Below are 27,821 nucleotides of genomic sequence, written 5' to 3'. Positions count from 1 at the left end.
ATACAAAGATAAATTAGCATGTTCCCTCTCCGATCCCCAAACCAAAATCCAGGATCGAGATGTTCCAACAGAATGATATTTATTTTAAACGAAAGAAAGTGTCAAACAAAACATGACACTACAACTCAGGGCGAACCAAGGCCAACATAATAAACAAAATAAGCCATTTCCCACAGAAAGTGCTAGCTAGCCTGATAGAAATAAACAAACCAAAAGACAGTCGCTAACCCTAACTCCCTAATGTGAAAACAGTCCAAAGAAAATGGTAGTTCACCCCTACAGATTTAATACTATTTACAAAATATACAATTTATAAACAAAACCACGGCACAAAACCTAACAATTCAGAAATACTAAATAAGGTTTGGAAACCAAGAACAGCAAACAGGTGCTGATGCCAGAAAGAGCCTCGCTAGCTGTTGGGAACCGTACTTTTAAAACTCCAGGAAGTGTAGGATGGACCACTCAGCTTCCGGTACTGCCCCCCAATCCGGCCAATCAGGCAGGGCACCTATAAGAACAAGAAAATAAAAACAACACATATGGCCAGGACCGTAACATGGTCTACTAGTAATGAAGCACGATGGTTGGCAAACCAATAAAGTAGCAAAACAGCAATGAAAGAACAAAATTTGATGAAAATATAGAACAATTTCTACGAATAAATAGGCAGTAACACCAGCTTGTGCTGCCCGTAAACCCAAGCAAAAAAGCTTACAGCACCTGGTATTCCCAGGCGGTCTTCCTACCAAGTACTAACCAGGCCCGGCTCTATTTGGCTGCCGAGATCGGACGAGATCGGGCGCTTAGAGAGCGGTGTGGCCGTAAGCTGCATTTGACATCATCAACAGCTCTTAAAAACGCTGGAGAAGCAGAATGCATGACACTTGCTAAGAAGAAGATAAATGTGGCAAAGTACAAAGTACTATAACTGTACTGGTCTGTTACGCCCCTGTCTAGGGGGTCAGGGTGCCACATACAAAGATAAATTAGCATGTTCCCTCTCCGATCCCCAAACCAAAATCCAGGATCGAGATGTTCCAACAGAATGATATTTATTTTAAACGAAAGAAAGTGTCAAACAAAACATGACACTACAACTCAGGGCGAACCAAGGCCAACATAATAAACAAAATAAGCCATTTCCCACAGAGAGTGCTAGCTAGCCTGATAGAAATAAACAAACCAAAAGACAGTCGCTAACCCTAACTCCCTAATGTGAAAACAGTCCAAAGAAAATGGCAGTTCACCCCTACAGATTTAATACTATTTACAAAATATACAATTTATAAACAAAACCACGGCACAAAACCTAACAATTCAAAAATGCTAAATAAGGTTTGGAAACCAAGAACAGCAAACAGGTGCTGATGCCAGAAAGAGCCTCGCTAGCTGTTGGGAACCGTACTTTTAAAACTCCAGGAAGTGTAGGATGGACCAATCAGCTTCCTGTACTGCCCCCCAATCCGGCCAATCAGGCAGGGCACCTATAAGAACAAGAAAATAAAAACAACACATATGGCCAGGACCGTAACATGGTCTACTAGTAATGAAGCACGATGGTTGGCAAACCAATAAAGTAGCAAAACAGCAATGAAAGAACAAAATTTGATGAAAATATAGAACAATTTCTACGAATAAATAGGCAGTAACACCAGCTTGTGCTGCCCGTAAACCCAAGCAAAAAAGCTTACAGCACCTGGTATTCCCAGGCGGTCTTCCTACCAAGTACTAACCAGGCCCGGCTCTATTTGGCTGCCGAGATCGGACGAGATCGGGCACTTAGAGAGCGGTGTGGCCGTAAGCTGCATTTGACATCATCAACAGCTCTTAAAAACGCTAGAGAAGCAGAATGCATGACTCTTGCTAAGAATAAGATAAATGTGGCAAAGTACAAAGTACTATAACTGTACTGGTCTGTTACGCCCCTGTCTAGGGGATCAGGGTGAAACATACAAAGATAAATTTGCATGTTCCCTCTCCGATCCCCAAACCAAAATCCAGGATTGAGATGTTCCAACAGAATGATATTTATTTTAAACGAAAGAAAGTGTCAAACAAAACATGACACTACAACTCAGGGCGAACCAAGGCCAACATAATAAACAAAATAAGCCATTTCCCACAGAAAGTGCTAGCTAGCCTGATAGAAAGAAACAAACCAAAAGACAGTCGCTAACCCTAACTCCCTAATGTGAAAACAAGAGAAAACAATCAAAAGAAAAATGGCAGTCCACCCCTACAGATTTAATACTATTTACAAAATATACAATTTATAAACAAAACCACGGCACAAAACCTAACAATTCAAAAATGCTAAATAAGGTTTGGAAACCAAGAACAGCAAACAGGTGCTGATGCCAGAAAGAGCCTCGCTAGCTGTTGGGAACCGTACTTTTAAAACTCCAGGAAGTGTAGGATGGACCAATCAGCTTCCTGTACTGCCCCCCAATCCGGCCAATCAGGCAGGGCACCTATAAGAACAAGAAAATAAAAACAACACATATGGCCAGGACCGTAACATGGTCTACTAGTAATGAAGCACGATGGTCGGCAAACCAATAAAGTAGCAAAACAGCAATTAAAGAACAAAATTTGATGAAAATATAGAACAATTTCTATGAATAAATAGGCAGTAACACCAGCTTGTGCTGCCCGTAAACCCAAGCAAAAAAGCTTACAGCACCTGGTATTCCCAGGCGGTCTTCCTACCAAGTACTAACCAGGCCCGGCTCTATTTGGCTGCCGAGATCGGACGAGATCGGGCGTTTAGAGAGCGGTGTGGCCGTAAGCTGCATTTGATATCATCAACAGCTCTTAAAAACGCTGGAGAAGCAGAATGCATGACACTTGCTAAGAAGAAGATAAATGTGGCAAAGTACAAAGTACTATAACTGTACTGGTCTGTTACGCCCCTGTCTAGGGGGTCAGGGTGCAACATACAAAGATAAATTAGCATGTTCCCTCTCCGATCCCCAAACCAAAATCCAGGATCGAGATGTTCCAACAGAATGATATTTATTTTAAACGAAAGAAAGTGTCAAACAAAACATGACACTACAACTCAGGGCGAACCAAGGCCAACATAATAAACAAAATAAGCAATTTCCCACAGAAAGTGCTAGCTAGCCTGATAGAAAGAAACAAACCAAAAGACAGTCGCTAACCCTAACTCCCTAATGTGAAAACAAGAGAAAACAATCAAAAGAAAAATGGCAGTCCACCCCTACAGATTTAATACTATTTACAAAATATACAATTTATAAACAAAACCACGGCACAAAACCTAACAATTCAAAAATGCTAAATAAGGTTTGGAAACCAAGAACAGCAAACAGGTGCTGATGCCAGAAAGAGCCTCGCTAGCTGTTGGGAACCGTACTTTTAAAACTCCAGGAAGTGTAGGATGGACCAATCAGCTTCCTGTACTGCCCCCCAATCCGGCCAATCAGGCAGGGCACCTATAAGAACAAGAAAATAAAAACAACACATATGGCCAGGACCGTAACATGGTCTACTAGTAATGAAGCACGATGGTCGGCAAACCAATAAAGTAGCAAAACAGCAATGAAAGAACAAAATTTGATGAAAATATAGAACAATTTCTACGAATAAATAGGCAGTAACACCAGCTTGTGCTGCCCGTAAACCCAAGCAAAAAAGCTTACTGCACCTGGTATTCCCAGGCGGTCTTCCTACCAAGTACTAACCAGGCCCGGCTCTATTTGGCTGCCGAGATCGGACGAGATCGGGCGTTTAGAGAGCGGTGTGGCCGTAAGCTGCATTTGATATCATCAACAGCTCTTAAAAACGCTGGAGAAGCAGAATGCATGACACTTGCTAAGAAGAAGATAAATGTGGCAAAGTACAAAGTACTATAACTGTACTGGTCTGTTACGCCCCTGTCTAGGGGGTCAGGGTGCAACATACAAAGATAAATTAGCATGTTCCCTCTCCGATCCCCAAACCAAAATCCAGGATCGAGATGTTCCAACAGAATGATATTTATTTTAAACGAAAGAAAGTGTCAAACAAAACATGACACTACAACTCAGGGCGAACCAAGGCCAACATAATAAACAAAATAAGCCATTTCCCACAGAAAGTGCTAGCTAGCCTGATAGAAAGAAACAAACCAAAAGACAGTCGCTAACCCTAACTCCCTAATGTGAAAACAAGAGAAAACAATCAAAAGAAAAATGGCAGTCCACCCCTACAGATTTAATACTATTTACAAAATATACAATTTATAAACAAAACCACGGCACAAAACCTAACAATTCAAAAATGCTAAATAAGGTTTGGAAACCAAGAACAGCAAACAGGTGCTGATGCCAGAAAGAGCCTCGCTAGCTGTTGGGAACCGTACTTTTAAAACTCCAGGAAGTGTAGGATGGACCAATCAGCTTCCTGTACTGCCCCCCAATCCGGCCAATCAGGCAGGGCACCTATAAGAACAAGAAAATAAAAACAACACATATGGCCAGGACCGTAACATGGTCTACTAGTAATGAAGCACGATGGTCGGCAAACCAATAAAGTAGCAAAACAGCAATGAAAGAACAAAATTTGATGAAAATATAGAACAATTTCTACGAATAAATAGGCAGTAACACCAGCTTGTGCTGCCCGTAAACCCAAGCAAAAAAGCTTACAGCACCTGGTATTCCCAGGCGGTCTTCCTACCAAGTACTAACCAGGCCCGGCTCTATTTGGCTGCCGAGATCGGACGAGATCGGGCGTTTAGAGAGCGGTGTGGCCGTAAGCTGCATTTGATATCATCAACAGCTCTTAAAAACGCTGGAGAAGCAGAATGCATGACACTTGCTAAGAAGAAGATAAATGTGGCAAAGTACAAAGTACTATAACTGTACTGGTCTGTTACGCCCCTGTCTAGGGGGTCAGGGTGCAACATACAAAGATAAATTAGCATGTTCCCTCTCCGATCCCCAAACCAAAATCCAGGATCGAGATGTTCCAACAGAATGATATTTATTTTAAACGAAAGAAAGTGTCAAACAAAACATGACACTACAACTCAGGGCGAACCAAGGCCAACATAATAAACAAAATAAGCAATTTCCCACAGAAAGTGCTAGCTAGCCTGATAGAAAGAAACAAACCAAAAGACAGTCGCTAACCCTAACTCCCTAATGTGAAAACAAGAGAAAACAATCAAAAGAAAAATGGCAGTCCACCCCTACAGATTTAATACTATTTACAAAATATACAATTTATAAACAAAACCACGGCACAAAACCTAACAATTCAAAAATGCTAAATAAGGTTTGGAAACCAAGAACAGCAAACAGGTGCTGATGCCAGAAAGAGCCTCGCTAGCTGTTGGGAACCGTACTTTTAAAACTCCAGGAAGTGTAGGATGGACCAATCAGCTTCCTGTACTGCCCCCCAATCCGGCCAATCAGGCAGGGCACCTATAAGAACAAGAAAATAAAAACAACACATATGGCCAGGACCGTAACATGGTCTACTAGTAATGAAGCACGATGGTCGGCAAACCAATAAAGTAGCAAAACAGCAATGAAAGAACAAAATTTGATGAAAATATAGAACAATTTCTACGAATAAATAGGCAGTAACACCAGCTTGTGCTGCCCGTAAACCCAAGCAAAAAAGCTTACAGCACCTGGTATTCCCAGGCGGTCTTCCTACCAAGTACTAACCAGGCCCGGCTCTATTTGGCTGCCGAGATCGGACGAGATCGGGCGTTTAGAGAGCGGTGTGGCCGTAAGCTGCATTTGATATCATCAACAGCTCTTAAAAACGCTGGAGAAGCAGAATGCATGACACTTGCTAAGAAGAAGATAAATGTGGCAAAGTACAAAGTACTATAACTGTACTGGTCTGTTACGCCCCTGTCTAGGGGGTCAGGGTGCAACATACAAAGATAAATTAGCATGTTCCCTCTCCGATCCCCAAACCAAAATCCTGGATCGAGATGTTCCAACAGAATGATATTTATTTTAAACGAAAGAAAGTGTCAAACAAAACATGACACTACAACTCAGGGCGAACCAAGGCCAACATAATAAACAAAATAAGCAATTTCCCACAGAAAGTGCTAGCTAGCCTGATAGAAAGAAACAAACCAAAAGACAGTCGCTAACCCTAACTCCCTAATGTGAAAACAGTTCAAAGAAAATGGCAGTTCACCCCTACAGATTTAATACTATTTACAAAATATACAATTTATAAACAAAACCACGGCACAAAACCTAACGATTCAAAAATGCTAAATAAGATTTGGAAACCAAGAACAGCAAACAGGTGCTGCTGCCAGAAAGAGCCTCGCTAGCTGTTGGGAACCGTACTTTTAAAACTCCAGGAAGTGTAGGATGGACCAATCAGCTTCCTGTACTTCCCCCAAATCCGGCCAATCAGGCAGGGCACCTATAAGAACAAGAAAATAAAAACAACACATATGGCCAGGACCGTAACATGGTCTACTAGTAATGAAGCACGATGGTTGACAAACCAATAAAGTAGCAAAACAGCAATGAAAGAACAAAATTTGATGAAAATATAGAACAATTTCTATGAATAAATAGGCAGTAACACCAGCTTGAGCTGCCCGTAAACCCAAGCAAAAAAAGCTTACAGCACCTGGTATTCCCAGGCGGTCTTCCTACCAAGTACTAACCAGGCCCGGCCCTATTTGGCTGCCGAGATCGGACGAGATCGGGCGCTTAGAGAGCGGTGTGGCCGTAACATGCATTTGACATCATCAACAGCTCTTAAAAACGCTAGAGAAGCAGAATGCATGACACTTGCTAAGAAGAAGATAAATGTGGCAAAGTACAAAGTACTATAACTGTACTGGTCTGTTACGCCCCTGTCTAGGGGGTCAGGGTGAAACATACAAAGATAAATTTGCATGTTCCCTCTCCGATCCTCAAACCAAAATCCAGGATTGAGATGTTCCAACAGAATGATATTTATTTTAAACGAAAGAAAGTGTCAAACAAAACATGATACTACAACTCAGGGCGAACCAAGGCCAACATAATAAACAAAATAAGCCATTTCCCACAGAAAGTGCTAGCTAGCCTGATAGAAATAAACAAACCAAAAGATAGTCGCTAACCCTAACTCCCTAATGTGAAAACAAGAGAAAACAATCAAAAGAAAATGGCAGTCCACCCCTACAGATTTAATACTATTTACAAAATATACAATTTATAAACAAAACCACGGCACAAAACCTAACAATTCAAAAATGCTAAATAAGATTTGGAAACCAAGAACAGCAAACAGTTGCTGCTGCCAGAAAGAGCCTCGCTAGCTGTTGGGAACCGTACTTTTAAAACTCCAGGAAGTGTAGGATGGACCAATCAGCTTCCTGTACTTCCCCCAAATCCGGCCAATCAGGCAGGGCACCTATAAGAACAAGAAAATAAAAACAACACATATGGCCAGGACCGTAACATGGTCTACTAGTAATGAAGCACGATGGTTGACAAACCAATAAAGTAGCAAAACAGCAATGAAAGAACAAAATTTGATGAAAATATAGAACAATTTCTATGAATAAATAGGCAGTAACACCAGCTTGAGCTGCCCGTAAACCCAAGCAAAAAAGCTTACAGCACCTGGTATTCCCAGGCGGTCTTCCTACCAAGTACTAACCAGGCCCGGCCCTATTTGGCTGCCGAGATCGGACGAGATCGGGCGCTTAGAGAGCGGTGTGGCCGTAACATGCATTTGATATCATCAACAGCTCTTAAAAACGCTGGAGAAGCAGAATGCATGACACTTGCTAAGAAGAAGATAAATGTGTCAAAGTACAAAGTACTATAACTGTACTGGTCTGTTACGCCCCTTTCTAGGGGGTCAGGGTGCAACATACAAAGATAAATTAGCATGTTCCCTCTCCGATCCCCAAACCAAAATCCAGGATCGAGATGTTCCAACAGAATGATATTTATTTTAAACGAAAGAAAGTGTCAAACAAAACATGACACTACAACTCAGGGCGAACCAAGGCCAACATAATAAACAAAATAAGCCATTTCCCACAGAAAGTGCTAGCTAGCCTGATAGAAATAAACAAACCAAAAGACAGTCGCTAACCCTAACTCCCTAATGTGAAAACAGTCCAAAGAAAATGGCAGTTCACCCCTACAGATTTAATACTATTTACAAAATATACAATTTATAAACAAAACCACGGCACAAAACCTAACAATTCAAAAATGCTAAATAAGGGTTGGAAACCAAGAACAGCAAACAGGTGCTGATGCCAGAAAGAGCCTCGCTAGCTGTTGGGAACCGTACTTTTAAAACTCCAGGAAGTGTAGGATGGACCAATCATCTTCCTGTACTGCCCCCCAATCCGGCCAATCAGGCAGGGCACCTATAAGAACAAGAAAATAAAAACAACACATATGGCCATGACCGTAACATGGTCTACTAGTAATGAAGCACGATGGTTGGCAAACCAATAAAGTAGCAAAACAGCAATGAAAGAACAAAATTTGATGAAAATATAGAACAATTTCTATGAATAAATAGGCAGTAACACCAGCTTGAGCTGCCCGTAAACCCAAGCAAAAAAGCTTACAGCACCTAGTATTCCCAGGCGGTCTTCCTACCAAGTACTAACCAGGCCCGGCCCTATTTGGCTGCCGAGATCGGACGAGATCGGGCGCTTAGAGAGCGGTGTGGCCGTAACATGCATTTGACATCATCAACAGCTCTTAAAAACGCTAGAGAAGCAGAATGCATGACACTTGCTAAGAAGAAGATAAATGTGGCAAAGTACAAAGTACTATAACTGTACTGGTCTGTTACGCCCCTGTCTAGGGGGTCAGGGTGAAACATACAAAGATAAATTTGCATGTTCCCTCTCCGATCCCCAAACCAAAATCCAGGATTGAGATGTTCCAACAGAATGATATTTATTTTAAACGAAAGAAAGTGTCAAACAAAACATGACACTACAACTCAGGGCGAACCAAGGCCAACATAATAAACAAAATAAGCCATTTCCCACAGAAAGTGCTAGCTAGCCTGATAGAAATAAACAAACCAAAAGATAGTCGCTAACCCTAACTCCCTAATGTGAAAACAAGAGAAAACAATCAAAAGAAAATGGCAGTCCACCCCTACAGATTTAATACTATTTACAAAATATACAATTTATAAACAAAACCACGGCACAAAACCTAACAATTCAAAAATGCTAAATAAGATTTGGAAACCAAGAACAGCAAACAGGTGCTGCTGCCAGAAAGAGCCTCGCTAGCTGTTGGGAACCGTACATTTAAAACTCCAGGAAGTGTAGGATGGACCAATCAGCTTCCTGTACTTCCCCCAAATCCGGCCAATCAGGCACGGCACCTATAAGAACAAGAAAATAAAAACAACACATATGGCCAGGACCGTAACATGGTCTACTAGTAATGAAGCACGATGGTTGACAAACCAATAAAGTAGCAAAACAGCAATGAAAGAACAAAATTTGATGAAAATATAGAACAATTTCTATGAATAAATAGGCAGTAACACCAGCTTGTGCTGCCCGTAAACCCAAGCAAAGAAGCTTACAGCACCTGGTATTCCCAGGCGGTCTTCCTACCAAGTACTAACAAGGCCCGGCCCTATTTGGCTGCCGAGATCGGACGGGATCGGGCGCTTAGAGAGCAGTGTGGCCATAAGCTGCATTTGACATCATCAACAGCTCTCAAAAACGCTGGAGAAGCAGAATGCATGACACTTGCTAAGAAGAAGATAAATGTGGCAAAGTACAAAGCACTATAACTGTACTGGTCTGTTACGCCCCTGTCTAGGGGGTCAGGGTGCAACATACAAAGATAAATTAGCATGTTCCCTCTCCGATCCCCAAACCAAAATCCAGGATCGAGATGTTCCAACAGAATGATATTTATTTTAAACGAAAGAAAGTGTCAAACAAAACATGACACTACAACTCAGGGCGAACCAAGGCCAACATAATAAACAAAATAAGCCATTTCCCACAGAAAGTGCTAGCTAGCCTGATAGAAATAAACAAACCAAAAGACAGTCGCTAACCCTAACTCCCTAATGTGAAAACAGTCCAAAGAAAATGGTAGTTCACCCCTACAGATTTAATACTATTTACAAAATATACAATTTATAAACAAAACCACGGCACAAAACCTAACAATTCAGAAATACTAAATAAGGTTTGGAAACAAAGAACAGCAAACAGGTGCTAATGCCAGAAAGAGCCTCGCTAGCTGTTGGGAACCGTACTTTTAAAACTCCAGGAAGTGTAGGATGGACCACTCAGCTTCCGGTACTGCCCCCCAATCCGGCCAATCAGGCAGGGCACCTATAAGAACAAGAAAATAAAAACAACACATATGGCCAGGACCGTAACATGGTCTATTAGTAATGAAGCACGATGGTTGACAAACCAATAAAGTAGCAAAACAGCAATGAAAGAACAAAATTTGATGAAAATATAGAACAATTTCTATGAATAAATAGGCAGTAACACCAGCTTGTGCTGCCCGTAAACCCAAGCAAAAAAGCTTACAGCACCTGGTATTCCCAGGCGGTCTTCCTACCAAGTACTAACCAGGCCCGGCTCTATTTGGCTGCCGAGATCGGACGAGATCGGGCGCTTAGAGAGCGGTGTGGCCGTAAGCTGCATTTGACATCATCAACAGCTCTTAAAAACGCTGGAGAAGCAGAATGCATGACACTTGCTAAGAAGAAGAAAAATGTGGCAAAGTACAAAGTACTATAACTGTACTGGTCTGTTACGCCCCTGTCTAGGGGGTCAGGGTGCCACATACAAAGATAAATTAGCATGTTCCCTCTCCGATCCCCAAACCAAAATCCAGGATCGAGATGTTCCAACAGAATGATATTTATTTTAAACGAAAGAAAGTGTCAAACAAAACATGACACTACAACTCAGGGCGAACCAAGGCCAACATAATAAACAAAATAAGCCATTTCCCACAGAGAGTGCTAGCTAGCCTGATAGAAATAAACAAACCAAAAGACAGTCGCTAACCCTAACTCCCTAATGTGAAAACAGTCCAAAGAAAATGGCAGTTCACCCCTACAGATTTAATACTATTTACAAAATATACAATTTATAAACAAAACCACGGCACAAAACCTAACAATTTAAAAATGCTAAATAAGATTTGGAAACCAAGAACAGCAAACAGGTGCTGCTGCCAGAAAGAGCCTCGCTAGCTGTTGGGAACCGTACTTTTAAAACTCCAGGAAGTGTAGGATGGACCAATCAGCTTCCTGTACTTCCCCCAAATCCAGCCAATCAGGCAGGGCACCTATAAGAACAAGAAAATAAAAACAACACATATGGCCATGACCGTAACATGGTCTACTAGTAATGAAGCACGATGGTTGACAAACCAATAAAGTAGCAAAACAGCAATGAAAGAACAAAATTTGATGAAAATATAGAACAATTTCTATGAATAAATAGGCAGTAACACCAGCTTGAGCTGCCCGTAAACCCAAGCAAAAAAGCTTACAGCACCTGGTATTCCCAGGCGGTCTTCCTTCCAAGTACTAACCAGGCCCGGCCCTATTTGGCTGCTGAGATCGGACGAGATCGGGCGCTCAGAGAGCGGTGTGGCCGTAAGCTGCATTTGACATCATCAACAGCTCTTAAAAACGCTGGAGAAGCAGAATGCATGACACTTGCTAAGAAGAAGATAAATGTGGCAAAGTACAAAGTACTATAACTGTACTGGTCTGTTACGCCCCTGTCTAGGGGGTCAGGGTGCAACATACAAAGATAAATTAGCATGTTCCCTCTCCGATCCCCAAACCAAAATCCAGAATCGAGATGTTCCAACAGAATGATATTTATTTTAAACGAAAGAAAGTGTCAAACAAAACATGACACTACAACTCAGGGCGAACCAAGGCCAACATAATAAACAAAATAAGCCATTTCCCACAGAAAGTGCTAGCTAGCCTGATAGAAAGAAACAAACCAAAAGATAGTCGCTAACCCTAACTCCCTAATGTGAAAACAAGAGAAAACAATCAAAAGAAAAATGGCAGTCCACCCCTACAGATTTAATACTATTTACAAAATATACAATTTATAAACAAAACCACGGCACAAAACCTAACAATTCAAAAATGCTAAATAAGATTTGGAAACTAAGAACAGCAAACAGGTGCTGCTGCCAGAAAGAGCCTCGCTAGCTGTTGGGAACCGTACTTTTAAAACTCCAGGAAGTGTAGGATGGACCAATCAGCTTCCTGTACTTCCCCCAAATCCGGCCAATCAGGCAGGGCACCTATAAGAACAAGAAAATAAAAACAACACATATGGCCATGACCGTAACATGGTCTACTAGTAATGAAGCACGATGGTTGACAAACGAATAAAGTAGCAAAACAGCAATGAAAGAACAAAATTTGATGAAAATATAGAACAATTTCTATGAATAAATAGGCAGTAACACCAGCTTGAGCTGCCCGTAAACCCAAGCAAAAAAGCTTACAGCACCTGGTATTCCCAGGCGGTCTTCCTACCAAGTACTAACCAGGCCCGGCCCTATTTGGCTGCCGAGATCGGACGAGATCGGGCGCTTAGAGAGCGGTGTGGCCGTAACATGCATTTGACATCATCAACAGCTCTTAAAAACGCTAGAGAAGCAGAATGCATGACACTTGCTAAGAAGAAGATAAATGTGGCAAAGTACAAAGTACTATAACTGTACTGGTCTGTTACGCCCCTGTCTAGGGGGTCAGGGTGAAACATACAAAGATAAATTTGCATGTTCCCTCTCCGATCCCCAAACCAAAATCCAAGATTGAGATGTTCCAACAGAATGATATTTATTTTAAACGAAAAAAAGTGTCAAACAAAACATGACACTACAACTCAGGGCGAACCAAGGCCAACATAATAAACAAAATAAGCCATTTCCCACAGAAAGTGCTAGCTAGCCTGATAGAAAGAAACAAACCAAAAGACAGTCGCTAACCCTAACTCCCTAATGTGAAAACAAGAGAAAACAATCAAAAGAAAAATGGCAGTCCACCCCTACAGATTTAATACTATTTACAAAATATACAATTTATAAACAAAACCACGGCACAAAACCTAACAATTCAGAAATACTAAATAAGGTTTGGAAACCAAGAACAGCAAACAGGTGCTGATGCCAGAAAGAGCCTCGCTAGCTGTTGGGAACCGTACTTTTAAAACTCCAGGAAGTGTAGGATGGACCAATCAGCTTCCTGTACTGCCCCCATATCCGGCCAATCAGGCAGGGCACCTATAAGAACAAGAAAATAAAAACAACACATATGGCCAGGACCGTAACATGGTCTATTAGTAATGAAGCACGATGGTTGACAAACCAATCAAGTAGCAAAACAGCAATGAAAGAACAAAATTTGATGAAAATATAGAACAATTTCTATGAATAAATAGGCAGTAACACCAGCTTGTGCTGCCCGTAAACCCAAGCAAAGAAGCTTACAGCACGTGGTATTCCCAGGCGGTCTTCCTACCAAGTACTAACAAGGCCCGGCCCTATTTGGCTGCCGAGATCGGACGGGATCGGGCGCTTAGAGAGCAGTGTGGCCGTAAGCTGCATTTGACATCATCAACAGCTCTCAAAAACGCTGGAGAAGCAGAATGCATGACCCTTGCTAAGAAGAAGATAAATGTGGCAAAGTACAAAGTACTATAACTGTACTGGTCTGTTACGCCTCTGTCTAGGGGGTCAGGGTGCAACATACAAAGATAAATTAGCATGTTCCCTCTCCGATCCCCAAACCAAAATCCAGGATCGAGATGTTCCAACAGAATGATATCTATTTTAAACGAAAGAAAGTGTCAAACAAAACATGACACTACAACTCAGGGCGAACCAAGGCCAACATAATAAACAAAATAAACCATTTCCCACAGAAAGTGCTAGCTAGCCTGATAGAAATAAACAAACCAAAAGACAGTCGCTAACCCTAACTCCCTAATGTGAAAACAAGAGAAAACAATCAAAAGAAAATGGCAGTCCACCCCTACAGATTTAATACTATTTACAAAATATACAATTTATAAACAAAACCACGGCACAAAACCTAACAATTCAAAAATGCTAAATAAGGTTTGGAAAGCAAGAACAGCAAACAGGTGCTGCTGCCAGAAAGAGCCTCGCTAGCTGTTGGGAACCGTACTTTTAAAACTCCAGGAAGTGTAGGATGGACCAATCAGCTTCCTGTACTTCCCCCAAATCCGGCCAATCAGGCAGGGCACCTATAAGAACAACAAAATAAAAACAACACATATGGCCAGGACCGTAACATGGTCTACTAGTAATGAAGCAAGATGGTTGACAAACCAATAAAGTAGCAAAACAGAAATGAAAGAACAAAATTTGATGAAAATATAGAACAATTTCTATGAATAAATAGGCAGTAACACCAGCTTGTGCTGGCCGTAAACCCAAGCAAAAAAGCTTACAGCACCTGGTATTCCCAGGCGGTCTTCCTACCAAGTACTAACCAGGCCCGGCTCTATTTGGCTGCCGAGATCTGACGAGATCGGGCGCTTAGAGAGCGGTGTGGCCATAAGCTGCATTTGACATCATCAACAGCTCTTAAAAACGCTGGAGAAGCAGAATGCATGACACTTGCTAAGAAGAAGATAAATGTGGCAAAGTACAAAGTACTATAACTGTACTGGTCTGTTACGCCCCTGTCTAGGGGGTCAGGGTGCAACATACAAAGATAAATTAGCATGTTCCCTCTCCGATCCCCAAACCAAAATCCAGGATCGAGATGTTCCAACAGAATGATATTTATTTTAAACGAAAGAAAGTGTCAAACAAAACATGACACTACAACTCAGGGCGAACCAAGGCCAACATAATAAACAAAATAAGCCATTTCCCACAGAGAGTGCTAGCTAGCCTGATAGAAATAAACAAACCAAAAGACAGTCGCTAACCCTAACTCCCTAATGTGAAAACAGTCCAAAGAAAATGGCAGTTCACCCCTACAGATTTAATACTATTTACAAAATATACAATTTATAAACAAAACCACGGCACAAAACCTAACAATTCAAAAATGCTAAATAAGGTTTGGAAACCAAGAACAGCAAACAGGTGCTGATGCCAGAAAGAGCCTCGCTAGCTGTTGGGAACCGTACTTTTAAAACTCCAGGAAGTGTAGGATGGACCAATCAGCTTCCTGTACTGCCCCCCAATCCGGCCAATCAGGCAGGGCACCTATAAGAACAAGAAAATAAAAACAACACATATGGCCAGGACCGTAACATGGTCTACTAGTAATGAAGCACGATGGTTGGCAAACCAATAAAGTAGCAAAACAGCAATGAAAGAACAAAATTTGATGAAAATATAGAACAATTTCTATGAATAAATAGGCAGTAACACCAGCTTGTGCTGCCCGTAAACCCAAGCAAAGAAGCTTACAGCACGTGGTATTCCCAGGCGGTCTTCCTACCAAGTACTAACAAGGCCCGGCCCTATTTGGCTGCCGAGATCGGACGGGATCGGGCGCTTAGAGAGCAGTGTGGCCGTAAGCTGCATTTGACATCATCAACAGCTCTCAAAAACGCTGGAGAAGCAGAATGCATGACCCTTGCTAAGAAGAAGATAAATGTGGCAAAGTACAAAGTACTATAACTGTACTGGTCTGTTACGCCTCTGTCTAGGGGGTCAGGGTGCAACATACAAAGATAAATTAGCATGTTCCCTCTCCGATCCCCAAACCAAAATCCAGGATCGAGATGTTCCAACAGAATGATATCTATTTTAAACGAAAGAAAGTGTCAAACAAAACATGACACTACAACTCAGGGCGAACCAAGGCCAACATAATAAACAAAATAAACCATTTCCCACAGAAAGTGCTAGCTAGCCTGATAGAAATAAACAAACCAAAAGACAGTCGCTAACCCTAACTCCCTAATGTGAAAACAAGAGAAAACAATCAAAAGAAAATGGCAGTCCACCCCTACAGATTTAATACTATTTACAAAATATACAATTTATAAACAAAACCACGGCACAAAACCTAACAATTCAAAAATGCTAAATAAGGTTTGGAAAGCAAGAACAGCAAACAGGTGCTGCTGCCAGAAAGAGCCTCGCTAGCTGTTGGGAACCGTACTTTTAAAACTCCAGGAAGTGTAGGATGGACCAATCAGCTTCCTGTACTTCCCCCAAATCCGGCCAATCAGGCAGGGCACCTATAAGAACAACAAAATAAAAACAACACATATGGCCAGGACCGTAACATGGTCTACTAGTAATGAAGCAAGATGGTTGACAAACCAATAAAGTAGCAAAACAGAAATGAAAGAACAAAATTTGATGAAAATATAGAACAATTTCTATGAATAAATAGGCAGTAACACCAGCTTGTGCTGGCCGTAAACCCAAGCAAAAAAGCTTACAGCACCTGGTATTCCCAGGCGGTCTTCCTACCAAGTACTAACCAGGCCCGGCTCTATTTGGCTGCCGAGATCTGACGAGATCGGGCGCTTAGAGAGCGGTGTGGCCATAAGCTGCATTTGACATCATCAACAGCTCTTAAAAACGCTGGAGAAGCAGAATGCATGACACTTGCTAAGAAGAAGATAAATGTGGCAAAGTACAAAGTACTATAACTGTACTGGTCTGTTACGCCCCTGTCTAGGGGGTCAGGGTGCAACATACAAAGATAAATTAGCATGTTCCCTCTCCGATCCCCAAACCAAAATCCAGGATCGAGATGTTCCAACAGAATGATATTTATTTTAAACGAAAGAAAGTGTCAAACAAAACATGACACTACAACTCAGGGCGAACCAAGGCCAACATAATAAACAAAATAAGCCATTTCCCACAGAGAGTGCTAGCTAGCCTGATAGAAATAAACAAACCAAAAGACAGTCGCTAACCCTAACTCCCTAATGTGAAAACAGTCCAAAGAAAATGGCAGTTCACCCCTACAGATTTAATACTATTTACAAAATATACAATTTATAAACAAAACCACGGCACAAAACCTAACAATTCAAAAATGCTAAATAAGGTTTGGAAACCAAGAACAGCAAACAGGTGCTGATGCCAGAAAGAGCCTCGCTAGCTGTTGGGAACCGTACTTTTAAAACTCCAGGAAGTGTAGGATGGACCAATCAGCTTCCTGTACTGCCCCCCAATCCGGCCAATCAGGCAGGGCACCTATAAGAACAAGAAAATAAAAACAACACATATGGCCAGGACCGTAACATGGTCTACTAGTAATGAAGCACGATGGTTGGCAAACCAATAAAGTAGCAAAACAGCAATGAAAGAACAAAATTTGATGAAAATATAGAACAATTTCTATGAATAAATAAGCAGTAACACCAGCTTGTGCTGCCCGTAAACCCAAGCAAAGAAGCTTACAGCACGTGGTATTCCCAGGCGGTCTTCCTACCAAGTACTAACAAGGCCCGGCCCTATTTGGCTGCCGAGATCGGACGGGATCGGGCGCTTAGAGAGCAGTGTGGCCGTAAGCTGCATTTGACATCATCAACAGCTCTCAAAAACGCTGGAGAAGCAGAATGCATGACCCTTGCTAAGAAGAAGATAAATGTGGCAAAGTACAAAGTACTATAACTGTACTGGTCTGTTACGCCTCTGTCTAGGGGGTCAGGGTGCAACATACAAAGATAAATTAGCATGTTCCCTCTCCGATCCCCAAACCAAAATCCAGGATCGAGATGTTCCAACAGAATGATATCTATTTTAAACGAAAGAAAGTGTCAAACAAAACATGACACTACAACTCAGGGCGAACCAAGGCCAACATAATAAACAAAATAAACCATTTCCCACAGAAAGTGCTAGCTAGCCTGATAGAAATAAACAAACCAAAAGACAGTCGCTAACCCTAACTCCCTAATGTGAAAACAAGAGAAAACAATCAAAAGAAAATGGCAGTCCACCCCTACAGATTTAATACTATTTACAAAATATACAATTTATAAACAAAACCACGGCACAAAACCTAACAATTCAGAAATACTAAATAAGGTTTGGAAACCAAGAACAGCAAACAGGTGCTGATGCCAGAAAGAGCCTCGCTAGCTGTTGGGAACCGTACTTTTAAAACTCCAGGAAGTGTAGGATGGACCACTCAGCTTCCGGTACTGCCCCCCAATCCGGCCAATCAGGCAGGGCACCTATAAGAACAAGAAAATAAAAACAACACATATGGCCAGGACCGTAACATGGTCTATTAGTAATGAAGCACGATGGTTGACAAACCAATAAAGTAGCAAAACAGCAATGAAAGAACAAAATTTGATGAAAATATAGAACAATTTCTATGAATAAATAGGCAGTAACACCAGCTTGTGCTGCCCGTAAACCCAAGCAAAAAAGCTTACAGCACCTGGTATTCCCAGGCGGTCTTCCTACCAAGTACTAACCAGGCCCGGCTCTATTTGGCTGCCGAGATCGGACGAGATCGGGCGCTTAGAGAGCGGTGTGGCCGTAAGCTGCATTTGACATCATCAACAGCTCTTAAAAACGCTGGAGAAGCAGAATGCATGACACTTGCTAAGAAGAAGATAAATGTGGCAAAGTACAAAGTACTATAACTGTACTGGTCTGTTACGCCCCTGTCTAGGGGGTCAGGGTGCCACATACAAAGATAAATTAGCATGTTCCCTCTCCGATCCCCAAACCAAAATCCAGGATCGAGATGTTCCAACAGAATGATATTTATTTTAAACGAAAGAAAGTGTCAAACAAAACATGACACTACAACTCAGGGCGAACCAAGGCCAACATAATAAACAAAATAAGCCATTTCCCACAGAAAGTGCTAGCTAGCCTGATAGAAATAAACAAACCAAAAGACAGTCGCTAACCCTAACTCCCTAATGTGAAAACAGTCCAAAGAAAATGGCAGTTCACCCCTACAGATTTAATACTATTTACAAAATATACAATTTATAAACAAAACCACGGCACAAAACCTAACAATTCAGAAATACTAAATAAGGTTTGGAAACCAAGAACAGCAAACAGGTGCTGATGCCAGAAAGAGCCTCGCTAGCTGTTGGGAACCGTACTTTTAAAACTCCAGGAAGTGTAGGATGGACCACTCAGCTTCCGGTACTGCCCCCCAATCCGGCCAATCAGGCAGGGCACCTATAAGAACAAGAAAATAAAAACAACACATATGGCCAGGACCGTAACATGGTCTACTAGTAATGAAGCACGATGGTTGGCAAACCAATAAAGTAGCAAAACAGCAATGAAAGAACAAAATTTGATGAAAATATAGAACAATTTCTACGAATAAATAGGCAGTAACACCAGCTTGTGCTGCCCGTAAACCCAAGCAAAAAAGCTTACAGCACCTGGTATTCCCAGGCGGTCTTCCTACCAAGTACTAACCAGGCCCGGCTCTATTTGGCTGCCGAGATCGGACGAGATCGGGCGCTTAGAGAGCGGTGTGGCCGTAAGCTGCATTTGACATCATCAACAGCTCTTAAAAACGCTGGAGAAGCAGAATGCATGACACTTGCTAAGAAGAAGATAAATGTGGCAAAGTACAAAGTACTATAACTGTACTGGTCTGTTACGCCCCTGTCTAGGGGGTCAGGGTGCCACATACAAAGATAAATTAGCATGTTCCCTCTCCGATCCCCAAACCAAAATCCAGGATCGAGATGTTCCAACAGAATGATATTTATTTTAAACGAAAGAAAGTGTCAAACAAAACATGACACTACAACTCAGGGCGAACCAAGGCCAACATAATAAACAAAATAAGCCATTTCCCACAGAAAGTGCTAGCTAGCCTGATAGAAATAAACAAACCAAAAGACAGTCGCTAACCCTAACTCCCTAATGTGAAAACAGTCCAAAGAAAATGGCAGTTCACCCCTACAGATTTAATACTATTTACAAAATATACAATTTATAAACAAAACCACGGCACAAAACCTAACAATTCAAAAATGCTAAATAAGGTTTGGAAACCAAGAACAGCAAACAGGTGCTGATGCCAGAAAGAGCCTCGCTAGCTGTTGGGAACCGTACTTTTAAAACTCCAGGAAGTGTAGGATGGACCAATCAGCTTCCTGTACTGCCCCCCAATCCGGCCAATCAGGCAGGGCACCTATAAGAACAAGAAAATAAAAACAACACATATGGCCAGGACCGTAACATGGTCTACTAGTAATGAAGCACGATGGTTGGCAAACCAATAAAGTAGCAAAACAGCAATGAAAGAACAAAATTTGATGAAAATATAGAACAATTTCTACGAATAAATAGGCAGTAACACCAGCTTGTGCTGCCCGTAAACCCAAGCAAAAAAGCTTACAGCACCTGGTATTCCCAGGCGGTCTTCCTACCAAGTACTAACCAGGCCCGGCTCTATTTGGCTGCCGAGATCGGACGAGATCGGGCACTTAGAGAGCGGTGTGGCCGTAAGCTGCATTTGACATCATCAACAGCTCTTAAAAACGCTAGAGAAGCAGAATGCATGACTCTTGCTAAGAATAAGATAAATGTGGCAAAGTACAAAGTACTATAACTGTACTGGTCTGTTACGCCCCTGTCTAGGGGATCAGGGTGAAACATACAAAGATAAATTTGCATGTTCCCTCTCCGATCCCCAAACCAAAATCCAGGATTGAGATGTTCCAACAGAATGATATTTATTTTAAACGAAAGAAAGTGTCAAACAAAACATGACACTACAACTCAGGGCGAACCAAGGCCAACATAATAAACAAAATAAGCCATTTCCCACAGAAAGTGCTAGCTAGCCTGATAGAAAGAAACAAACCAAAAGACAGTCGCTAACCCTAACTCCCTAATGTGAAAACAAGAGAAAACAATCAAAAGAAAAATGGCAGTCCACCCCTACAGATTTAATACTATTTACAAAATATACAATTTATAAACAAAACCACGGCACAAAACCTAACAATTCAAAAATGCTAAATAAGGTTTGGAAACCAAGAACAGCAAACAGGTGCTGATGCCAGAAAGAGCCTCGCTAGCTGTTGGGAACCGTACTTTTAAAACTCCAGGAAGTGTAGGATGGACCAATCAGCTTCCTGTACTGCCCCCCAATCCGGCCAATCAGGCAGGGCACCTATAAGAACAAGAAAATAAAAACAACACATATGGCCAGGACCGTAACATGGTCTACTAGTAATGAAGCACGATGGTCGGCAAACCAATAAAGTAGCAAAACAGCAATTAAAGAACAAAATTTGATGAAAATATAGAACAATTTCTATGAATAAATAGGCAGTAACACCAGCTTGTGCTGCCCGTAAACCCAAGCAAAAAAGCTTACAGCACCTGGTATTCCCAGGCGGTCTTCCTACCAAGTACTAACCAGGCCCGGCTCTATTTGGCTGCCGAGATCGGACGAGATCGGGCGTTTAGAGAGCGGTGTGGCCGTAAGCTGCATTTGATATCATCAACAGCTCTTAAAAACGCTGGAGAAGCAGAATGCATGACACTTGCTAAGAAGAAGATAAATGTGGCAAAGTACAAAGTACTATAACTGTACTGGTCTGTTACGCCCCTGTCTAGGGGGTCAGGGTGCAACATACAAAGATAAATTAGCATGTTCCCTCTCCGATCCCCAAACCAAAATCCAGGATCGAGATGTTCCAACAGAATGATATTTATTTTAAACGAAAGAAAGTGTCAAACAAAACATGACACTACAACTCAGGGCGAACCAAGGCCAACATAATAAACAAAATAAGCAATTTCCCACAGAAAGTGCTAGCTAGCCTGATAGAAAGAAACAAACCAAAAGACAGTCGCTAACCCTAACTCCCTAATGTGAAAACAAGAGAAAACAATCAAAAGAAAAATGGCAGTCCACCCCTACAGATTTAATACTATTTACAAAATATACAATTTATAAACAAAACCACGGCACAAAACCTAACAATTCAAAAATGCTAAATAAGGTTTGGAAACCAAGAACAGCAAACAGGTGCTGATGCCAGAAAGAGCCTCGCTAGCTGTTGGGAACCGTACTTTTAAAACTCCAGGAAGTGTAGGATGGACCAATCAGCTTCCTGTACTGCCCCCCAATCCGGCCAATCAGGCAGGGCACCTATAAGAACAAGAAAATAAAAACAACACATATGGCCAGGACCGTAACATGGTCTACTAGTAATGAAGCACGATGGTCGGCAAACCAATAAAGTAGCAAAACAGCAATGAAAGAACAAAATTTGATGAAAATATAGAACAATTTCTACGAATAAATAGGCAGTAACACCAGCTTGTGCTGCCCGTAAACCCAAGCAAAAAAGCTTACAGCACCTGGTATTCCCAGGCGGTCTTCCTACCAAGTACTAACCAGGCCCGGCTCTATTTGGCTGCCGAGATCGGACGAGATCGGGCGTTTAGAGAGCGGTGTGGCCGTAAGCTGCATTTGATATCATCAACAGCTCTTAAAAACGCTGGAGAAGCAGAATGCATGACACTTGCTAAGAAGAAGATAAATGTGGCAAAGTACAAAGTACTATAACTGTACTGGTCTGTTACGCCCCTGTCTAGGGGGTCAGGGTGCAACATACAAAGATAAATTAGCATGTTCCCTCTCCGATCCCCAAACCAAAATCCAGGATCGAGATGTTCCAACAGAATGATATTTATTTTAAACGAAAGAAAGTGTCAAACAAAACATGACACTACAACTCAGGGCGAACCAAGGCCAACATAATAAACAAAATAAGCAATTTCCCACAGAAAGTGCTAGCTAGCCTGATAGAAAGAAACAAACCAAAAGACAGTCGCTAACCCTAACTCCCTAATGTGAAAACAGTTCAAAGAAAATGGCAGTTCACCCCTACAGATTTAATACTATTTACAAAATATACAATTTATAAACAAAACCACGGCACAAAACCTAACGATTCAAAAATGCTAAATAAGATTTGGAAACCAAGAACAGCAAACAGGTGCTGCTGCCATAAAGAGCCTCGCTAGCTGTTGGGAACCGTACTTTTAAAACTCCAGGAAGTGTAGGATGGACCAATCAGCTTCCTGTACTTCCCCCAAATCCGGCCAATCAGGCACGGCACCTATAAGAACAAGAAAATAAAAACAACACATATGGCCAGGACCGTAACATGGTCTACTAGTAATGAAGCACGATGGTTGACAAACCAATAAAGTAGCAAAACAGCAATGAAAGAACAAAATTTTATGAAAATATAGAACAATTTCTATGAATAAATAGGCAGTAACACCAGCTTGAGCTGCCCGTAAACCCAAGCAAAAAAAGCTTACAGCACCTGGTATTCCCAGGCGGTCTTCCTACCAAGTACTAACCAGGCCCGGCCCTATTTGGCTGCCGAGATCGGACGAGATCGGGCGCTTAGAGAGCGGTGTGGCCGTAACATGCATTTGACATCATCAACAGCTCTTAAAAACGCTAGAGAAGCAGAATGCATGACACTTGCTAAGAAGAAGATAAATGTGGCAAAGTACAAAGTACTATAACTGTACTGGTCTGTTACGCCCCTGTCTAGGGGGTCAGGGTGAAACATACAAAGATAAATTTGCATGTTCCCTCTCCGATCCTCAAACCAAAATCCAGGATTGAGATGTTCCAACAGAATGATATTTATTTTAAACGAAAGAAAGTGTCAAACAAAACATGATACTACAACTCAGGGCGAACCAAGGCCAACATAATAAACAAAATAAGCCATTTCCCACAGAAAGTGCTAGCTAGCCTGATAGAAATAAACAAACCAAAAGATAGTCGCTAACCCTAACTCCCTAATGTGAAAACAAGAGAAAACAATCAAAAGAAAATGGCAGTCCACCCCTACAAATTTAATACTATTTACAAAATATACAATTTATAAACAAAACCACGGCACAAAACCTAACAATGCAAAAATGCTAAATAAGATTTGGAAACCAAGAACAGCAAACAGGTGCTGCTGCCAGAAAGAGCCTCGCTAGCTGTTGGGAACCGTACATTTAAAACTCCAGGAAGTGTAGGATGGACCAATCAGCATCCTGTACTTCCCCCAAATCCGGCCAATCAGGCAGGGCACCTATAAGAACAAGAAAATAAAAACAACACATATGGCCAGGACCGTAACATGGTCTACTAGTAATGAAGCACGATGGTTGACAAACCAATAAAGTAGCAAAACAGCAATGAAAGAACAAAATTTGATGAAAATATAGAACAATTTCTATGAATAAATAGGCAGTAACACCAGCTTGAGCTGCCCGTAAACCCAAGCAAAAAAGCTTACAGCACCTGGTATTCCCAGGCGGTCTTCCTACCAAGTACTAACCAGGCCCGGCCCTATTTGGCTGCCGAGATCGGACGAGATCGGGCGCTTAGAGAGCGGTGTGGCCGTAACATGCATTTGATATCATCAACAGCTCTTAAAAACGCTGGAGAAGCAGAATGCATGACACTTGCTAAGAAGAAGATAAATGTGTCAAAGTACAAAGTACTATAACTGTACTGGTCTGTTACGCCCCTTTCTAGGGGGTCAGGGTGCAATATACAAAGATAAATTAGCATGTTCCCTCTCCGATCCCCAAACCAAAATCCAGGATCGAGATGTTCCAACAGAATGATATTTATTTTAAACGAAAGAAAGTGTCAAACAAAACATGACACTACAACTCAGGGCGAACCAAGGCCAACATAATAAACAAAATAAGCCATTTCCCACAGAAAGTGCTAGCTAGCCTGATAGAAATAAACAAACCAAAAGACAGTCGCTAACCCTAACTCCCTAATGTGAAAACAGTCCAAAGAAAATGGCAGTTCACCCCTACAGATTTAATACTATTTACAAAATATACAATTTATAAACAAAACCACGGCACAAAACCTAACAATTCAAAAATGCTAAATAAGGTTTGGAAACCAAGAACAGCAAACAGGTGCTGATGCCAGAAAGAGCCTCGCTAGCTGTTGGGAACCGTACTTTTAAAACTCCAGGAAGTGTAGGATGGACCAATCATCTTCCTGTACTGCCCCCCAATCCGGCCAATCAGGCAGGGCACCTATAAGAACAAGAAAATAAAAACAACACATATGGCCAGGACCGTAACATGGTCTACTAGTAATGAAGCACGATGGTTGGCAAACCAATAAAGTAGCAAAACAGCAATGAAAGAACAAAATTTGATGAAAATATAGAACAATTTCTATGAATAAAAAGGCAGTAACACCAGCTTGAGCTGCCCGTAAACCCAAGCAAAAAAGCTTACAGCACCTAGTATTCCCAGGCGGTCTTCCTACCAAGTACTAACCAGGCCCGGCCCTATTTGGCTGCCGAGATCGGACGAGATCGGGCGCTTAGAGAGCGGTGTGGCCGTAACATGCATTTGACATCATCAACAGCTCTTAAAAACGCTAGAGAAGCAGAATGCATGACACTTGCTAAGAAGAAGATAAATGTGGCAAAGTACAAAGTACTATAACTGTACTGGTCTGTTACGCCCCTGTCTAGGGGGTCAGGGTGAAACATACAAAGATAAATTTGCATGTTCCCTCTCCGATCCCCAAACCAAAATCCAGGATTGAGATGTTCCAACAGAATGATATTTATTTTAAACGAAAGAAAGTGTCAAACAAAACATGACACTACAACTCAGGGCGAACCAAGGCCAACATAATAAACAAAATAAGCCATTTCCCACAGAAAGTGCTAGCTAGCCTGATAGAAATAAACAAACCAAAAGATAGTCGCTAACCCTAACTCCCTAATGTGAAAACAAGAGAAAACAATCAAAAGAAAATGGCAGTCCACCCCTACAGATTTAATACTATTTACAAAATATACAATTTATAAACAAAACCACGGCACAAAACCTAACAATTCAAAAATGCTAAATAAGATTTGGAAACCAAGAACAGCAAACAGGTGCTGCTGCCAGAAAGAGCCTCGCTAGCTGTTGGGAACCGTACATTTAAAACTCCAGGAAGTGTAGGATGGACCAATCAGCTTCCTGTACTTCCCCCAAATCCGGCCAATCAGGCACGGCACCTATAAGAACAAGAAAATAAAAACAACACATATGGCCAGGACCGTAACATGGTCTACTAGTAATGAAGCACGATGGTTGACAAACCAATAAAGTAGCAAAACAGCAATGAAAGAACAAAATTTGATGAAAATATAGAACAATTTCTATGAATAAATAGGCAGTAACACCAGCTTGTGCTGCCCGTAAACCCAAGCAAAGAAGCTTACAGCACCTGGTATTCCCAGGCGGTCTTCCTACCAAGTACTAACAAGGCCCGGCCCTATTTGGCTGCCGAGATCGGACGGGATCGGGCGCTTAGAGAGCAGTGTGGCCATAAGCTGCATTTGACATCATCAACAGCTCTCAAAAACGCTGGAGAAGCAGAATGCATGACACTTGCTAAGAAGAAGATAAATGTGGCAAAGTACAAAGCACTATAACTGTACTGGTCTGTTACGCCCCTGTCTAGGGGGTCAGGGTGCAACATACAAAGATAAATTAGCATGTTCCCTCTCCGATCCCCAAACCAAAATCCAGGATCGAGATGTTCCAACAGAATGATATTTATTTTAAACGAAAGAAAGTGTCAAACAAAACATGACACTACAACTCAGGGCGAACCAAGGCCAACATAATAAACAAAATAAGCCATTTCCCACAGAAAGTGCTAGCTAGCCTGATAGAAATAAACAAACCAAAAGACAGTCGCTAACCCTAACTCCCTAATGTGAAAACAGTCCAAAGAAAATGGTAGTTCACCCCTACAGATTTAATACTATTTACAAAATATACAATTTATAAACAAAACCACGGCACAAAACCTAACAATTCAGAAATACTAAATAAGGTTTGGAAACAAAGAACAGCAAACAGGTGCTGATGCCAGAAAGAGCCTCGCTAGCTGTTGGGAACCGTACTTTTAAAACTCCAGGAAGTGTAGGATGGACCACTCAGCTTCCGGTACTGCCCCCCAATCCGGCCAATCAGGCAGGGCACCTATAAGAACAAGAAAATAAAAACAACACATATGGCCAGGACCGTAACATGGTCTATTAGTAATGAAGCACGATGGTTGACAAACCAATAAAGTAGCAAAACAGCAATGAAAGAACAAAATTTGATGAAAATATAGAACAATTTCTATGAATAAATAGGCAGTAACACCAGCTTGTGCTGCCCGTAAACCCAAGCAAAAAAGCTTACAGCACCTGGTATTCCCAGGCGGTCTTCCTACCAAGTACTAACCAGGCCCGGCTCTATTTGGCTGCCGAGATCGGACGAGATCGGGCGCTTAGAGAGCAGTGTGGCCATAAGCTGCATTTGACATCATCAACAGCTCTTAAAAACGCTGGAGAAGCAGAATGCATGACACTTGCTAAGAAGAAGATAAATGTGGCAAAGTACAAAGTACTATAACTGTACTGGTCTGTTACGCCCCTGTCTAGGGGGTCAGGGTGCCACATACAAAGATAAATTAGCATGTTCCCTCTCCGATCCCCAAACCAAAATCCAGGATCGAGATGTTCCAACAGAATGATATTTATTTTAAACGAAAGAAAGTGTCAAACAAAACATGACACTACAACTCAGGGCGAACCAAGGCCAACATAATAAACAAAATAAGCCATTTCCCACAGAGAGTGCTAGCTAGCCTGATAGAAATAAACAAACCAAAAGACAGTCGCTAACCCTAACTCCCTAATGTGAAAACAGTCCAAAGAAAATGGCAGTTCACCCCTACAGATTTAATACTATTTACAAAATATACAATTTATAAACAAAACCACGGCACAA

The 27,821-nt window shown here is 41.6% G+C and overlaps 28 pseudogenes; all 28 read right to left on the bottom strand.

Annotated features, from left to right (window-relative positions):
* Window positions 1-711: 711 nt before the first annotated feature.
* On the bottom strand, window positions 712-830 carry LOC137110254 (5S ribosomal RNA; annotated as a pseudogene).
* Window positions 831-1,687: 857 nt separating this feature from the next.
* LOC137110090 (5S ribosomal RNA) lies at window positions 1,688-1,806 on the bottom strand (annotated as a pseudogene).
* Window positions 1,807-2,674: 868 nt separating this feature from the next.
* On the bottom strand, window positions 2,675-2,793 carry LOC137111316 (5S ribosomal RNA; annotated as a pseudogene).
* An 868-nt stretch (window positions 2,794-3,661) lies between these two features.
* LOC137110242 (5S ribosomal RNA) lies at window positions 3,662-3,780 on the bottom strand (annotated as a pseudogene).
* Window positions 3,781-4,648: 868 nt separating this feature from the next.
* Window positions 4,649-4,767, bottom strand: LOC137111315 (5S ribosomal RNA; annotated as a pseudogene).
* An 868-nt stretch (window positions 4,768-5,635) lies between these two features.
* LOC137111314 (5S ribosomal RNA) lies at window positions 5,636-5,754 on the bottom strand (annotated as a pseudogene).
* Window positions 5,755-6,612: 858 nt separating this feature from the next.
* Window positions 6,613-6,731, bottom strand: LOC137110407 (5S ribosomal RNA; annotated as a pseudogene).
* An 867-nt stretch (window positions 6,732-7,598) lies between these two features.
* On the bottom strand, window positions 7,599-7,717 carry LOC137110405 (5S ribosomal RNA; annotated as a pseudogene).
* Window positions 7,718-8,574: 857 nt separating this feature from the next.
* On the bottom strand, window positions 8,575-8,693 carry LOC137110772 (5S ribosomal RNA; annotated as a pseudogene).
* An 867-nt stretch (window positions 8,694-9,560) lies between these two features.
* On the bottom strand, window positions 9,561-9,679 carry LOC137110639 (5S ribosomal RNA; annotated as a pseudogene).
* An 857-nt stretch (window positions 9,680-10,536) lies between these two features.
* LOC137110243 (5S ribosomal RNA) lies at window positions 10,537-10,655 on the bottom strand (annotated as a pseudogene).
* An 857-nt stretch (window positions 10,656-11,512) lies between these two features.
* Window positions 11,513-11,631, bottom strand: LOC137110323 (5S ribosomal RNA; annotated as a pseudogene).
* An 868-nt stretch (window positions 11,632-12,499) lies between these two features.
* On the bottom strand, window positions 12,500-12,618 carry LOC137110404 (5S ribosomal RNA; annotated as a pseudogene).
* Window positions 12,619-13,486: 868 nt separating this feature from the next.
* LOC137110854 (5S ribosomal RNA) lies at window positions 13,487-13,605 on the bottom strand (annotated as a pseudogene).
* Window positions 13,606-14,472: 867 nt separating this feature from the next.
* On the bottom strand, window positions 14,473-14,591 carry LOC137110031 (5S ribosomal RNA; annotated as a pseudogene).
* An 857-nt stretch (window positions 14,592-15,448) lies between these two features.
* Window positions 15,449-15,567, bottom strand: LOC137110853 (5S ribosomal RNA; annotated as a pseudogene).
* Window positions 15,568-16,434: 867 nt separating this feature from the next.
* LOC137110030 (5S ribosomal RNA) lies at window positions 16,435-16,553 on the bottom strand (annotated as a pseudogene).
* Window positions 16,554-17,410: 857 nt separating this feature from the next.
* LOC137110852 (5S ribosomal RNA) lies at window positions 17,411-17,529 on the bottom strand (annotated as a pseudogene).
* An 867-nt stretch (window positions 17,530-18,396) lies between these two features.
* On the bottom strand, window positions 18,397-18,515 carry LOC137110232 (5S ribosomal RNA; annotated as a pseudogene).
* Window positions 18,516-19,372: 857 nt separating this feature from the next.
* On the bottom strand, window positions 19,373-19,491 carry LOC137110220 (5S ribosomal RNA; annotated as a pseudogene).
* An 857-nt stretch (window positions 19,492-20,348) lies between these two features.
* LOC137110088 (5S ribosomal RNA) lies at window positions 20,349-20,467 on the bottom strand (annotated as a pseudogene).
* An 868-nt stretch (window positions 20,468-21,335) lies between these two features.
* On the bottom strand, window positions 21,336-21,454 carry LOC137111312 (5S ribosomal RNA; annotated as a pseudogene).
* An 868-nt stretch (window positions 21,455-22,322) lies between these two features.
* On the bottom strand, window positions 22,323-22,441 carry LOC137111311 (5S ribosomal RNA; annotated as a pseudogene).
* An 858-nt stretch (window positions 22,442-23,299) lies between these two features.
* Window positions 23,300-23,418, bottom strand: LOC137110403 (5S ribosomal RNA; annotated as a pseudogene).
* Window positions 23,419-24,285: 867 nt separating this feature from the next.
* LOC137110402 (5S ribosomal RNA) lies at window positions 24,286-24,404 on the bottom strand (annotated as a pseudogene).
* Window positions 24,405-25,261: 857 nt separating this feature from the next.
* LOC137110769 (5S ribosomal RNA) lies at window positions 25,262-25,380 on the bottom strand (annotated as a pseudogene).
* Window positions 25,381-26,247: 867 nt separating this feature from the next.
* On the bottom strand, window positions 26,248-26,366 carry LOC137110638 (5S ribosomal RNA; annotated as a pseudogene).
* An 857-nt stretch (window positions 26,367-27,223) lies between these two features.
* On the bottom strand, window positions 27,224-27,342 carry LOC137110223 (5S ribosomal RNA; annotated as a pseudogene).
* Window positions 27,343-27,821: the final 479 nt, after the last annotated feature.

The sequence above is a fragment of the Channa argus genome, unplaced genomic scaffold, assembly GCF_033026475.1.
Source record: "Channa argus isolate prfri unplaced genomic scaffold, Channa argus male v1.0 Contig009, whole genome shotgun sequence".
Taxonomy (NCBI): Eukaryota; Metazoa; Chordata; class Actinopteri; order Anabantiformes; family Channidae; genus Channa; species Channa argus.
The sequence above is the reverse complement of the archived record's forward strand: the minus strand, read 5'-3'. Positions and strand labels throughout refer to the sequence as shown.